The sequence below is a fragment of the Protopterus annectens genome, chromosome 1.part0 (assembly GCF_019279795.1).
Source record: "Protopterus annectens isolate FY-2018-M chromosome 1.part0, PAN1.0, whole genome shotgun sequence".
Taxonomy (NCBI): Eukaryota; Metazoa; Chordata; order Ceratodontiformes; family Protopteridae; genus Protopterus; species Protopterus annectens.
The window spans coordinates 1,279,102,835-1,279,115,984 of record NC_056725.1 but is presented as its reverse complement, the minus strand read 5'-3'; positions in this window follow the sequence as shown (position 1 = coordinate 1,279,115,984).

Below are 13,150 nucleotides of genomic sequence, written 5' to 3'. Positions count from 1 at the left end.
AACAAGTTAATCCTGAAAGGTCTTCAAAAATCTCTTTTCTGTGAGGCTATCTCTAGGTCAGAGGGCTCATCCCCTCCTGCTAAACCCTGCAAGAAGCGTTCTTCCTCATCGCTTCATGCAAGAGGAAGCACATGGACTCCACTGAGGAGTCTTTGACTGAAGATACGGACTTTGATGATGGGGAAGGGTCCAGACGGTCACCCTCTGATGAGGTGTCCTTTGGTGACATCCTCGAGATCCTTAGACAGAGGGGTGACTGGAAGTCCTCTAATCCTTCCTCAGAGGAATCCATATTCCTGCAGGCCTTTCATGCCCGGCCCCCTAACTCCTGGGTTACCCCGCCGGGTGATGAGCTTGTCCAGTTCATTGTCCAGTGTGCATGGAAGGCTCCTGACACCCTGGAAGCGATACCATGGAGGCCTGATAAAATCTTATCTCCCCCAGCTGAGCATTCCCATTGGTCAAGAGGTCTTCCACTAGATGCCATGGTGGTGGCGGCTGCAACAAAGAAAGACTTTGCAGAAGAGAGCCAAACTGTTTATCCGCCCAACAAGAAGTCCTGGCAATAGACAGACTAGGGAAGCATGTGTTTGCTTCATCGACCTTCACCGTAAGGTCTTTGAACTATTTGGCCCACTTTACAAGGCTCCAGAGGGATCTTATCAACCAACTCTCTGAAACCTTGGCAGGAGCTGTTTCTGATGAGGTCCGTGACAACATAGCTTCTCAGATAGTCACCTTAGAATCCATTTTCAATTTTTCCATGCATCTTATTTCCCACGCAATGGAAGGAGCGGCTAGAGCGGCAGGCGCAGGTATAGTCATCAGATGACATGCCTGGATGCGCCTTTGTGACTTTGCAGACTCCTTTAAGGCTTCCTTCATGAACGCCCCCATCAAGGCCACTTCTTTGTTTTGCCCTAAAGTTAAAGATATGCTGGCAAGGTGCGAACAAGACGGCAAGACCTTATCTGCCATTGGTGTCAGACACTCCACTCCTCAACGATTCTACTCCTGAAATCAGAGGAGCAGGAAGATGTGGCACAGGAAATCACAGGGCTCTTTCCGTGATGTATGTGCCGAGTTCTCCCCTAGAGGCAGAGGGGGAAACTCCAATGGAAGACCCCCCCCTTTCAGGGCAGAGTAGGTCCACAAAACCGGGGTTCCAGAAATTCTTTCTCTGGCCAACCCTATCAGCGCTCCTGAAGCGTTGCCCGACTGCTCACCTGTGGAAGCGGTCGGGGGTCATTTTCCTTGTACCCCACTGCCTGGCAAAATATAACCACTGACTCTTGGGTACAATGGATAATATCTAGAGGCTATCCCATCCCCTTCCATCTTTGTCCAGCCTCATCCAGAGAATTACCTGACATTCCACCCAGTCAGAGGGAAGCAGCAGCACACGAAATTCAAAAGCTGCTACAAAAAAGAGTCATCCAAATGGTCCCCCCATACCAGATAGGATCTGTTTTTTACTCAAGGTTCTTTTTAGTGCCAAAAAAGATGGGACTGGAGACCAATTCTGGATCTCAGCACACTGAACAAATTTGTAAAAACAGAGAAATTCCGGATGGTCACGGTTCAGTCTATCCTTCCTCTTCTGGAAGAAGATGATTGGATGTGCTCTGTAGGTCTTCAAGATGCATATTACCACATAAAATGGACAAACGCTCAAGAAGATACCTCCGCTTCTGCATAGGTGCCAGTCAATACCAATTTCGAGCCCTGCCCTTCGGTCTCTCTACAGCCCCCAGAGTGTTTACCAAATGCATGGCAGTGGTTATCGCTCCCTTGCTACTTCAAGGATTCCAGGCATTTCCATATCTAGACGACTGGCTCCTCACCGCCCCCAACAAGCGTCTACTGGGTAAAGCCCTGCATTACACTCTTCTCACAGCACAACACCTAGGAATTACTATAAACTGGGAGAAGTCCAACACAACCCCAGCCCAGTCCTTAGAATTCATCGGGGTATTGTTGGCCATGAGAAATTGCACAGCATCTCTTCCGGACCACAGGCTTCAAAGAATAAGGCAACAGGTTCAGCCGTTGCTCTGTCACCACAAATCTCCCGCTCGATCTATACTCCAACTCTTGGGGTCAATGGCAGCCTCAATCACCATTGTTCCTCTAGTCAGATTCCACATGAGGCTCCTTCAGTGGTTACTTCTCACTCAGTGGTACCCTCTACAACATCCTTTGTCTTTTCAGATGAGTGTAACTCAGAGATGCAAGCAAGATTTATTCTGGTGGACATCTCGCAATCCTCAATAATGATCTTGCCCCTTCAGCCCCCATCAGCCAAAAGCCACGGTGACCACAGATGCCTTCCTGATGGGGTTGGGGGGGCTATGTCAGGGAAACTCGGTCCAAGGCACCTGTTCGGAGACAGAGGCCTTTTTGCATATCAATGTCCTGGAACTGAGGGCGGTGGTACTAGCGTTGTAAGCATTCCATTCCATCCTTTTGTCAGGGACTATTGCCATCCAGTCAGATAACATGTCAGTGGTCTGGTACATCAACAAGCAAGGGAACACCAGATCTTATCCGTTATGCTGAGAGGCCTTGAGAATATGGCAATGGGCGATAGCTTCCAACTGCTTTCTAACTGCAATGCACATTCCCGGGAGCTCCAACATGATAGTGGACAAATTGAGCAGGTGCATTCTACAACCTCACGAGTGGTCCCTCAAACCTGTGATAGCGGCAAAAATCTTCCACTGTCGGGGCCAGCCTTGCTGCAACCTATTCACCTCCCCAACCAGCTACAATTGCAGCAGCTATTTTGCCTTGATTCCCCCTCGGGGACAGTCACTGAGAGACACTCTAGTCCACGCTTGGCCCTCGGGTCTACTTTATGATTATCCTCCTCTCCTCCTCATCTCCCAGTTTCTGAAGAAAGCATGGCAGTTGAAAAGCAAAGTGATCCTCATTAGTTCATATTGGCCTTGACAAATCTTGTTCCCCTTCCTCTGACCTCACTTGCTAGATCAACCGTGGATCCTTAATCCATCCCCAATGTTGATCTCCCATCCACAGGGTCTGACTCACCCCAGTCTAACAACCCTGAAACTGACAGCTTGGTTTCTCCACTTCCAGTGATTGCCAGGCAGGAAAACCTTTCATCCCCAGTGCGCAATATTCTTATTGCATCTTATAAATCATCCACCAGACTAATCTATCTCAATAAATGGAAAATGTTTTCTCTATGGACAGCGAATAAACAATCAGACCCCTTGTCAGCCCCAGTTTTGGTGGTTTTAGATTACTTATCACATCTTTTCCACTCTGGGGTGTCTGCCTCTACTATTCGTGTGCATTTAGCTGCCATTTCAAATTTCCACATTGGTTTTCAGGATTCTTCGCTCATGTCACATAGACTGTGTAAAACTTTCTTGAAGGGGGTTCTTCACCTAAAACCTCCCTTTAGAGAACCAGTACAACCTTGGAATTTGGCCTTGGTCCTGCAAGCCCTAACAGCTTCCCACTTTGAACCTGCGTCATTATGTGATTTAAAATATCTCTCATGGAAAACTTTGTTTCTGATTGCAATCACATCGGTCAGACGCTTGTCAGAACTTCAAGCCTTACACATCAAACCTCCCTATCTTATCTTCCATAAGGATAGGGTATCACTGAGAATTAATTCTTCCTTTTTACCAAAAGCGGTGTCAGAGCGGTCTATCAACCAGTCTATTGACCTTCCAGTATTTTTTCCAATCCATTCTAACAAGGGAGAGTATTGCCTGCACTCCTTGGATGTTCATAGGCAAATACGTTTTTATCGGGACAGAACAAAATCTACCCATAAATCAGACCAACTATTTCTGGCTTTTTATGGACCAAGACTGGGTCGTCCTGTCTCAAAAGTTACATTGACTTCATGGTTGAGAAATTGTATCACCTGTATCTACAACAAAAACAATCTCACCTTGCCTCATAGAGTCAAATCATATTCTACAAGATCTGTGGCAACTTCAGCAGCTTTCCATGCTAAGGCTTCCCTCCATGATATTTGCTCAGCTGCAACTTGGGCCAAACCTCATACCTTTATTCTTCATTACAAATTGGATTTGGCATCCAGAGGTAAAAATTCTTTTGGCTCCATGGTGCTCAGAAATGTCCTTCCATGAGGGTCACCCAGAGATAGAGGTAGCTGGGGACTGTGTCCCATCAGTAAGGAATGAACGAAGATTAACAACATCAGATAAAGAAGTTATGTCTTACCATAATGTTCCATCTGTGTTGTTGATCTTCGTTCATTCATTACTCCCCACTCTCTGTCCCCCCTCCGGAGGTTCCTGACTGATCTCATATACTCCTTTATTGTAGGTCTGTTATGACCAGAAGTAGCCTCTACTTTGTCTATCAACGTGCAAACTCAATCTGAGGTAACAGGGAGCAGAGCATTCTGGGTAGGACCTTAGCTCGAGAGTTTTTGGCTGACATGAGCTTGATATATAGCCAGCTTGGTTCTGAGGATGGAACGGATAACCCATCAGTAATGAATAAACGAAGATCAACAACACAGATGGAATGTTATGGTAAGACATAACTTCTTTTTATATTTTAACGAGGACTCAACAACACCACTAATGACTTTATTAACAGAAGCTTGTATTGAATTTTTATCATAGCTTCTAGATTAGAACATAGAACACATCCTATTTACTTCTATGTTAAAATCAAAATCATTATTGCACAGTCTCCTTAATCTGAGACATTCACTCTATGGAAGAGAAGAAATAGTGTGTGGAAGATGACCACTGTTGCCAAATAAATATTTGCCCCCATCCTCAAACTTCCTATGGACTGAAGTGAATAGATTATTTTCATCAATAATCCTAAGAGTGATGTCCAAAAATGTAAGTTTTCTGCCTACCTGTAAACCATTGAAAGAAAATCCAAATCTGCTTTTATGTAACCATTCAAAGAACACATCAACCTCAGACATACCGCCTTTACATAAGATCATCAATAAATCTGTAGTATTTAACTACAAACCTTTTAAAACATTCTCCATGCTAAAAATATTCCACTTCATATAAACCCATCATCATGTTGGCATGCACATGGCCGTACCTTGCAGTTGACGAAAAATCATATTATTAAATGTAAAATAATTATTTTTTAAACAGAAATCTAACAATTCCAATATATAGTTACTTTTTGGCGTATCACCTATAAAATATTCAACTGCTTCTAACCCAAATTTATGTTGAATATTAGTATATAAGCTACAAACATCAACCGTGATAAAATGTACATCTTCAGTCCACTCAAAATTAGACTATTGTAAGAAAGCCATACTATCTCTTGTATATGAAGACAATTTTACTACATATGGCAATAGAAATTTATGTAACAACAAACCAACTTTAGTCAAAAAAATATTTCCAAGCAGCTACAATTGGTCTGCCTGGGGGATTGAGAGCATCTTTATGAATTTTGGGGAGGCAGTAAAAAACTGCCATTTCAATGTCATTACAATTAAGTTTCTTCTCTAAATCCATTTTCGTGCAACCTATGCCCTTTATGTAACAAGATCTCAAAGTTACAAATAGCTTTTTCTATTCACTAATATTGCTAATACTATGTTTTCCTATCATCCAAATGTAACCTACACATAGTAAAATATTGCTGAGCATTCATTATTACAATTTTTCCCCCTTTGTCTGATGGTTTAATAACAATATTCCTATTTCTAGCTAACAGTTGAATTTCACGCCATTCTTGAAGAGTTAAATTATAAACAATAGCATGTTTATTTTTCATAAAATCATTATATTTACATTCTACTGCAAAATTAAGCATTTGTGAAAAATGTTGAATACTATCATGAATGTATGGAGGAATAAAATCACTTTCATAAATAATTTCAGCAGTATTAAAGAGGCTATATGCATTAAAATCACTATCACCAACTAGACTGTCATCTACATCTGAGTTACAAATATAAAAACTGTCTTCAAAACTCACGTCAGATTCTTCTAAATAATCAGCATTATCACATTTCACGATTCTTAACATCAAACTAATAAGCAAGATGTAATTTGCGACATATTCTAAATACCTCACATTTTAGTTCATGCAAACAGGGTATTACAGTTGGAATAAATTTTAACCCATAATTTAGTACTTTCATTTGGCAATTAGTTAAAGCAAACTCAGAAATGTTAACGACAATGGAAGAATGAATTCAAAATTAAATTAATACTATTTAGATTTCTTATATTGTCGCATATTGTCCCTTGATTGTATGGAGTCTGATTGGAAATGTCCTCGTTTATGGTCATTAATGATTTCTTGCCCATTTTTGGACTCTCTCCTAAAGTCTCTGTTTAATTTAGCTGGATCCTGAGCAGCAGGTAATGCTGGAAGGTGTTTGCCATGATTATCTATCTCTGCTGACATGGCAGATAAGTCAGACGCAAAAGATACACCTCTCAAAGAGTTGGAAGATTTGTTTAAAGTCACTCTATTATTTCATGTGTTCTTACTTTCCTTTTTACCCCACAAAAAAGCACGCCCACCTTTACAGTCTCTAAGATCTCGCTTGAGTTTTGTACTTTTATGTTCGTAAGTTCAGCCTCATATTTTTTTTTTAACTTTTCATTAATGTCCATTAATTGTGTCCAGATTATTAGAAGTTAGATGTCTGAATAACTCATGAAATGTGCATTTAATATCCAACTTGATTTTAGACTGTTTTATCAGATCACATTCAAGCAAAATAGTTACCCATTCTAGTGAGCAACGGTGTGCAGCTGCCAACCACCTTTTAGAGTTCTTATCAGTCTCATAATTCATGTTAAATGGGGCAGAGGGAGATTTGAATGCTCTAAGTCCCCTAGGGGAAATATATAAATCAATGTACCTCTGCAATCCCAGAATGTTAAAATGAGTTGCAGTTTCTCTATGCAGTAAATGTTAAGTAAATTGTCAAGCAAAGCACTCAACTCACCAGATAAGGATGGATCCTCCCTCTCTGTTAGTATCCTGTTTTTATACTTGGTGGCTTTGCAGTTGCCCACCGCTACTGTAAATCTGATCTGGGACACTCCTCCCAGTCTAGTGTCATTACCTCATTCTACCTATTCCAGGGAGAACATTTGAGAAGGCCAGCCCAGTTAGCTTCTGCTCCTCCTTTCCCCTTTCCACTTTACAAAAAAAAAAAAATTCTAAGCTTGTTTCCTGCCTTTCCTATAAGTTGTCTAGTCCAGAACATATTTGCTGTATCCAGGACTTTTTGTAAGCATCTGAGCCCCCAAGCCTTTCTGTGTTGGAGGGAAGCCTTCTAGCTTAATTTTGTTTCTTAGAACTAGCCAGTTTTCTAGTTTCAGCACTCAGATCTGTTTCTTTGAGCTCAGCACTTGTTCAGAACTCATTGTAAGCACTAAATAAGCTACAAATTACTACAGCACTCAACTTTCCTCACTTGTCTAGAGGAAAACAGTTTTTAGTACTTAATAAATAAGCACCTATCCAGGCATGTCTAAGGGTCAGCTCCCTGTGTTTTCTCCTGTCTACCTGATGAATCTTGGCATCTTGGGGCAATGCAGCAATTGCCTCATGTACACAGACAACCCTCTCCTCCTACCACCCAACACTGCAACCTGTGATAGATGCACTTATATAACCAAACTGGAAGCAAAGCTCTCTTTACCCAAGACTGGACTAGACAGTCAGGAGGAGAAGGTAAACACTTGCACCACACCACACTCATCGCATAGTCTCTCAAAACCTACACCACCAAAACACACACATAGAAACACAAAACACACACCTACAATGTGGAGGCTCTCAGAAAAAAATCTACCCAAGCAACAGGGACCTCCAAAGCAGAAACGCAAGCAACCTCCACCCCCCAACACAACCCAAATGACACATAGCCCACAAATTCAGTGTGCCACTCAACCACAGCCCATAAGGCATAACAATGTACCTAACACTCTAGTCATAGGTGACTCTATAGTCAGGCACACTGATGTTCCACTCACCAGGCTAAACAAGGAGAAAGTCACTGTCAGCTGCCTATCAGGTGCCAGGATCTGCCACATAATGCATGCACTCAGGTCACTCCACAGCAAGTACAAATATGACTCTGTCATTGTCCATGTTGGTGTGAATGATCTGAGACATACCTCCCTGGACTACATGAAAAGAGACATGGAGGAGCTTTCTGATCTTGTAGCCCAGGTAGGTATGACCCTAGCCCTGAGTAGCATCCTGCCATCACCCAGAATGATACCACAGTACAAGGACAAAATGATTGACTTCAACAATTGGCTAAGCTTCTGGTGACATTCTAAGCGGATCCAGTATCTGTCTGCCTGGGATGACATGATCGACAAACCATGATGCTTTGCCAGGGATGGCCTGCACCTGTCACCCTTGGGATTCCGGATACTGGTTAAGGCTCTTGCCACCCCTATAGTGCCTTTTTTAGGCAAGATTCAAATGACAAATTCACCACCGTAACAGGTACAAGCAAGCAAAATCTGAGGTTAATGCTACTCAATGCTAGAAGTCTAAACCTCAAAATGCACTCACTCGAGGCACTCCTTAAAATGGAGAACATCAACATTTGTGCAGTGACAGAGACGTGGTTTAAGCCTCCAGAGAGCACCCCAGCATTACCAGGCTATAATTCATACCACACCTTTCGGCCACCTAACTTGGACCAAAGCACTAAAGGCGGAGGCGTGTCCATATTCATTAAGGATATCCACACCTCCAGGCTAGTTGCTCAGCATAATGCATCTGAGATTATCCAAGTGCAACTAATTCTGGGCAAGACCGCAATGCAAATTGTAGCTTGCTACAGATCCCCCACCATGCCCCAGGATTCCCACTTCTCATTTCTTGATACACTGGAAAATATTAGGGTACAACCTAACATCCTAATAATGGGCGATTTCAACTACCCCACCATTAACTGGGAAAACTACTCATGTACCAACTCTTTTGCTCAACGTTTTCTGGAATTCATAAATTCCAATCCCTTGGATCAACTTATCCACACCCCCACCAGGGGCGGCAGTATCCTAGACTTGGTCATTACCAACATGGGCAACTGGTGTTCCACACCAGAGGTCAATTCCTCGTTGGTCAGATCCGACCACAAGCAAATCACCCTAGACATCCACATCCCAGCCCCACCCCCCATTAGGGAAACCACCGTAAAAAAGTTCTCCAAAGCCACCTTCATGCTTCTTAAGACAGAAGTGGCAAACTTTACAACACCCATGCTGATGGACAATAGAGATACGACTGCTGAATCCTATACAGTTGCACTTTATAAGCACTTACACAAGTGCATGGATCGTGCAATCCCTAACAGAACCAAGATGCTATCCTCCAAAAAAAGGAAGCCAATGTGGTGGTCCGCTGCTATAAACAAACTCTACAACAGAAGAAAGAAATTGTTGCAAAAAAGAGCAAAATCCCATGATTGGAGGAACTCCGTGGTCAGCCTCAGTATGAAGCTGAGATCCCTCATAAAATCCTCCAAAGCTAGTTAGGAAAACAAAATCGCCACTGATTCTAAAGACATCCACAAAGCATTCTATAGCTATGTCAAGAATCTCAATGGCAACACTCAGATCTGCTCTGAGTTACAGCACAATGGCACTAAATATACAGAACCAACTGATATTGCCAACATCCTGGCAGATAAGTTCAGTGCTAACTTTACCCCTCTCTCATCCCCTAAAGGGCCCATCTCTATACCAGAAGAATGCAAAGTACCTGTAATCACAGCTGCACAGGTAAAAACACACTCTCCAAAGCCAAGAACACAACATCCATGGGACCTGACAACATCCCAGGCTGCATTCTACATGAACTACAGAACAAACTGTCACCCCACCTAAGTACCATGTTCAATCATAGCCTCACCTCAGGCTTTGTGCCCACTGAATGGTGCAAAGCAACGGTTATCACACTCCACAAAGGGGGAGCCAACATGGACCCCAGGAACTGCCGCCCCATTAGCCTGATGAGCCTGGTCTGCAAGGCTATGGAGCGTATCATCATGGAACTTATAAACAATGAAATTGGTAATCTCCAAACTCTGGATCCCACCCAGTTCAGGTTTGTAAAAGGCAGATCATGTCTCCTAAACTTGATAGACTTCTTTGAAGCAGTCACCAAAACTGTAGATGAGGGTAAGGTGGTACACACAGCCTATCTAGATCTCTCCAAGGCTTTCGACATCATCCGCCACCCTGGAATTATAGACAAACTCACTAAACTAGGTATAAATCCCTATGTCACAAGATGGGTTGCCAACTTGTTCACTGACCCAAACCCACACTGTGAAAGTAGCAGACTCTAAATCCAACTTCAGACCAGTGACAAGTGGAGTACCACAGGGTTCAGTCCTAGGTCCTCTCCTGTTTGGTATCTACTTCTCTGAAGTACAGGCGAACACAGAAGGTCTTTGGCTAACAAAGTTTGCAGATGACTGCAAACTAGGAGCCATAATCAAATCTCCTAACGATGTGGACATTCTACAAAAGGGCCTCACTTTGAAACCAGGCATCTGTCTCAGCCATGGCCTCAGGCTCAATGCCAAAAAGTTCATTGTCATCCCTTTTGGTAAAAACTCTGTACCCATGAACTACCACATAGGCGGTAGTCTACCTAACACTGAAAGTGTGATAAGAGACCTTGGGACACAGGTGGACAGTAGTCTCTCCTTTGACAATCACATCTCCACAGTAGTCAGGAAATCCTTCTACGTGGCACACCTCATCACAAAAGGTTTGTCATCCAAGAAAAAAGAGGTCATTGTTCCCCTCTACTCATCACTCATTAGACTCATTATAGTGTACAATGCCCCTTTTGGTATGTACCTCACAAGACATCTACAACAACTGGAAAGGCCACAGAAATACCTCACAAAGAGGATTACCGGCCTCAAACAGATGCGCTACGCAGACCGTCTCAAAAAACTCCAGCTTTACTCTGTCGCATATCGCCTACTCAGAGGCGATCTCTGCCTAACATACAAAGCTATGTCAAACCCAGAGCTGTTGGACATGCTCCATGTAAAGAAATCCCAATCCCTCCGAGCTACACGCTCTAGAGACCTAAACCTTGTCACCACAATAAACCGAACATGCTGGAGGGATAGATTCCTGTCTCAGAGACTTCCCATACTCTGGACCAAACTACCTATCTATATCAAACAAAGCTCCTCATTAGCACTGTTCAAGAAAAATCTTGATGATTGGATGAGAGATAGGAAATTCACCCCGGAGATCACTTCTGTGGCTCTGTTTGACAGGGGCACAGGAAAACTATTTTCTTGGGTGGCAAAAGCCAGGGTACTGTTTGGCTAGGCTTATATAGGCCCTAGGGCCAATAGCCTAGTACCTACCTATGAACCTATGTATATGTTCACCCACTGACAAGAATGGATGCTCTTGTTCTTATTTATCCATCAAAGAGAGTGAATTAGAAGTACCATTGGCTCCATTTCCACGTACATTCGTATCAGCAGAAGATGCAGGATCAGACCCCTCACGATGAATAACATAATTATCCAAAGTACGTTGTGAGGCACCACTAAAATAATCTCTAAAAACTCTCGGTAAATCAAATGACAGCTCACTAGCCAGAAATAGCAAATAAGTGACCACACAAAGTAAAACATATAAAATACAACAGTCAGGAACTGAAAAAAACAGTTTACTACTTCTCCAGTGCTTTGGCAAAGCCTTCAAGGAGTACATAAAAATAAGAAAGCAACACCCTTCCTTAAATACACATTCATATACTTCAATTAACCAATTAAAACAAAAAAGATTGTCAAAAAAATTGGACATGAAGTGGGCATAGTTGGGGACCAAGGCCTTGTCACAAGTTAATAGCTTGTTAACTGGAATGGATAAGTTAAAAAAGGAAGTTGATTATGAACAGAGACTCACTGAAAGCTGTCCAAGGCTTGTAGGAGAGAGAGAGAAACAATCTAAAGCCAAGGTTGCAAAGTTTACAAATATTAAAGTAGTTGACGTGGATACTTCTTAGGTGCACTGGAAGGATGCTGATTTACATAAGGATGATAGTGATGTTCATTATGTAGAAATTGGTAAACAAAGTACCAAGGATGTTAATGATCTCTGTAGCTGTCTAAAGTCTGTGATTGGAATCTCTCAATCACTTCTTGATAAAGAGATGAGAACACTCAGCTTTTGATAATAACCAGAGAGACAGATGTTTTATAATACAATCAACTAACTTAGACACAGCTTCTTACCACCTATAACTTACAGCATTAATCTGCTTGTCCAGCACAAAATACCAATCTACACAATCATGTTCCCACTTGGTCATTATGATCCAGTGACAAAAAATTCCACTCTGTCCACAAACCTGTGAAATCTGCTGGCATGGTCTGTACTCATACCATGTTGCTAAGGCTTTGAACTCCTTACCTGTTTTCATCAGGTCAATATCTTTCCTCCAGTCCTTTAAAAACATTCTGGAAGACTTCCTAGCCAAAATCTCTCTGGTCTTGCTCAACACCAGGATAAAGCATATTCCTGAATATGAAAAAGTACCTGTTCATACCTTACACCTGTTTACTTCCCCTTTTTCACTAACTTCCTTACATCAATCAATTTCTAAATATGCCATAACCCTGTTTTTGTCCCACTTCAAACTGCAAATCCTGTTTGTATTATATTAAATTACCTTTAATTTCTGCTTTGTACTTGGAGGGTTAAATATTTTGGGGTATGGCTAAAAAAGAATATGGAGCTAGCTGTTAGAGAGGTGTGGGAGGAAACCATTTTTAAACACCTGGGTCTGGTCCCTATGTCTCTGATAGAGAGAGGCAGACAGTAGTGCCCAAAATAACACCCCCCCCCACATGACCTCTAGCAACTTCCTAACTAACATACCTTCTCCTAATAAATGCCCATGATACATAAGGACACAATTGAGTTGGACTACACAACTAGGCTTATAAAGGCATTGGTGATCGTTAGCCTGGTATGTAACTATGAACCTGTAAAATAATCAGTAAATTAAGGAAACTGAAGATGTTTTTCATGAAAGAAGACAGCAAAGTAATGGCAGTGAAAATGTTTATTGTTGCTCCATTATTGTTGTATGTGCATCAGTCCTGTTCATACCAACC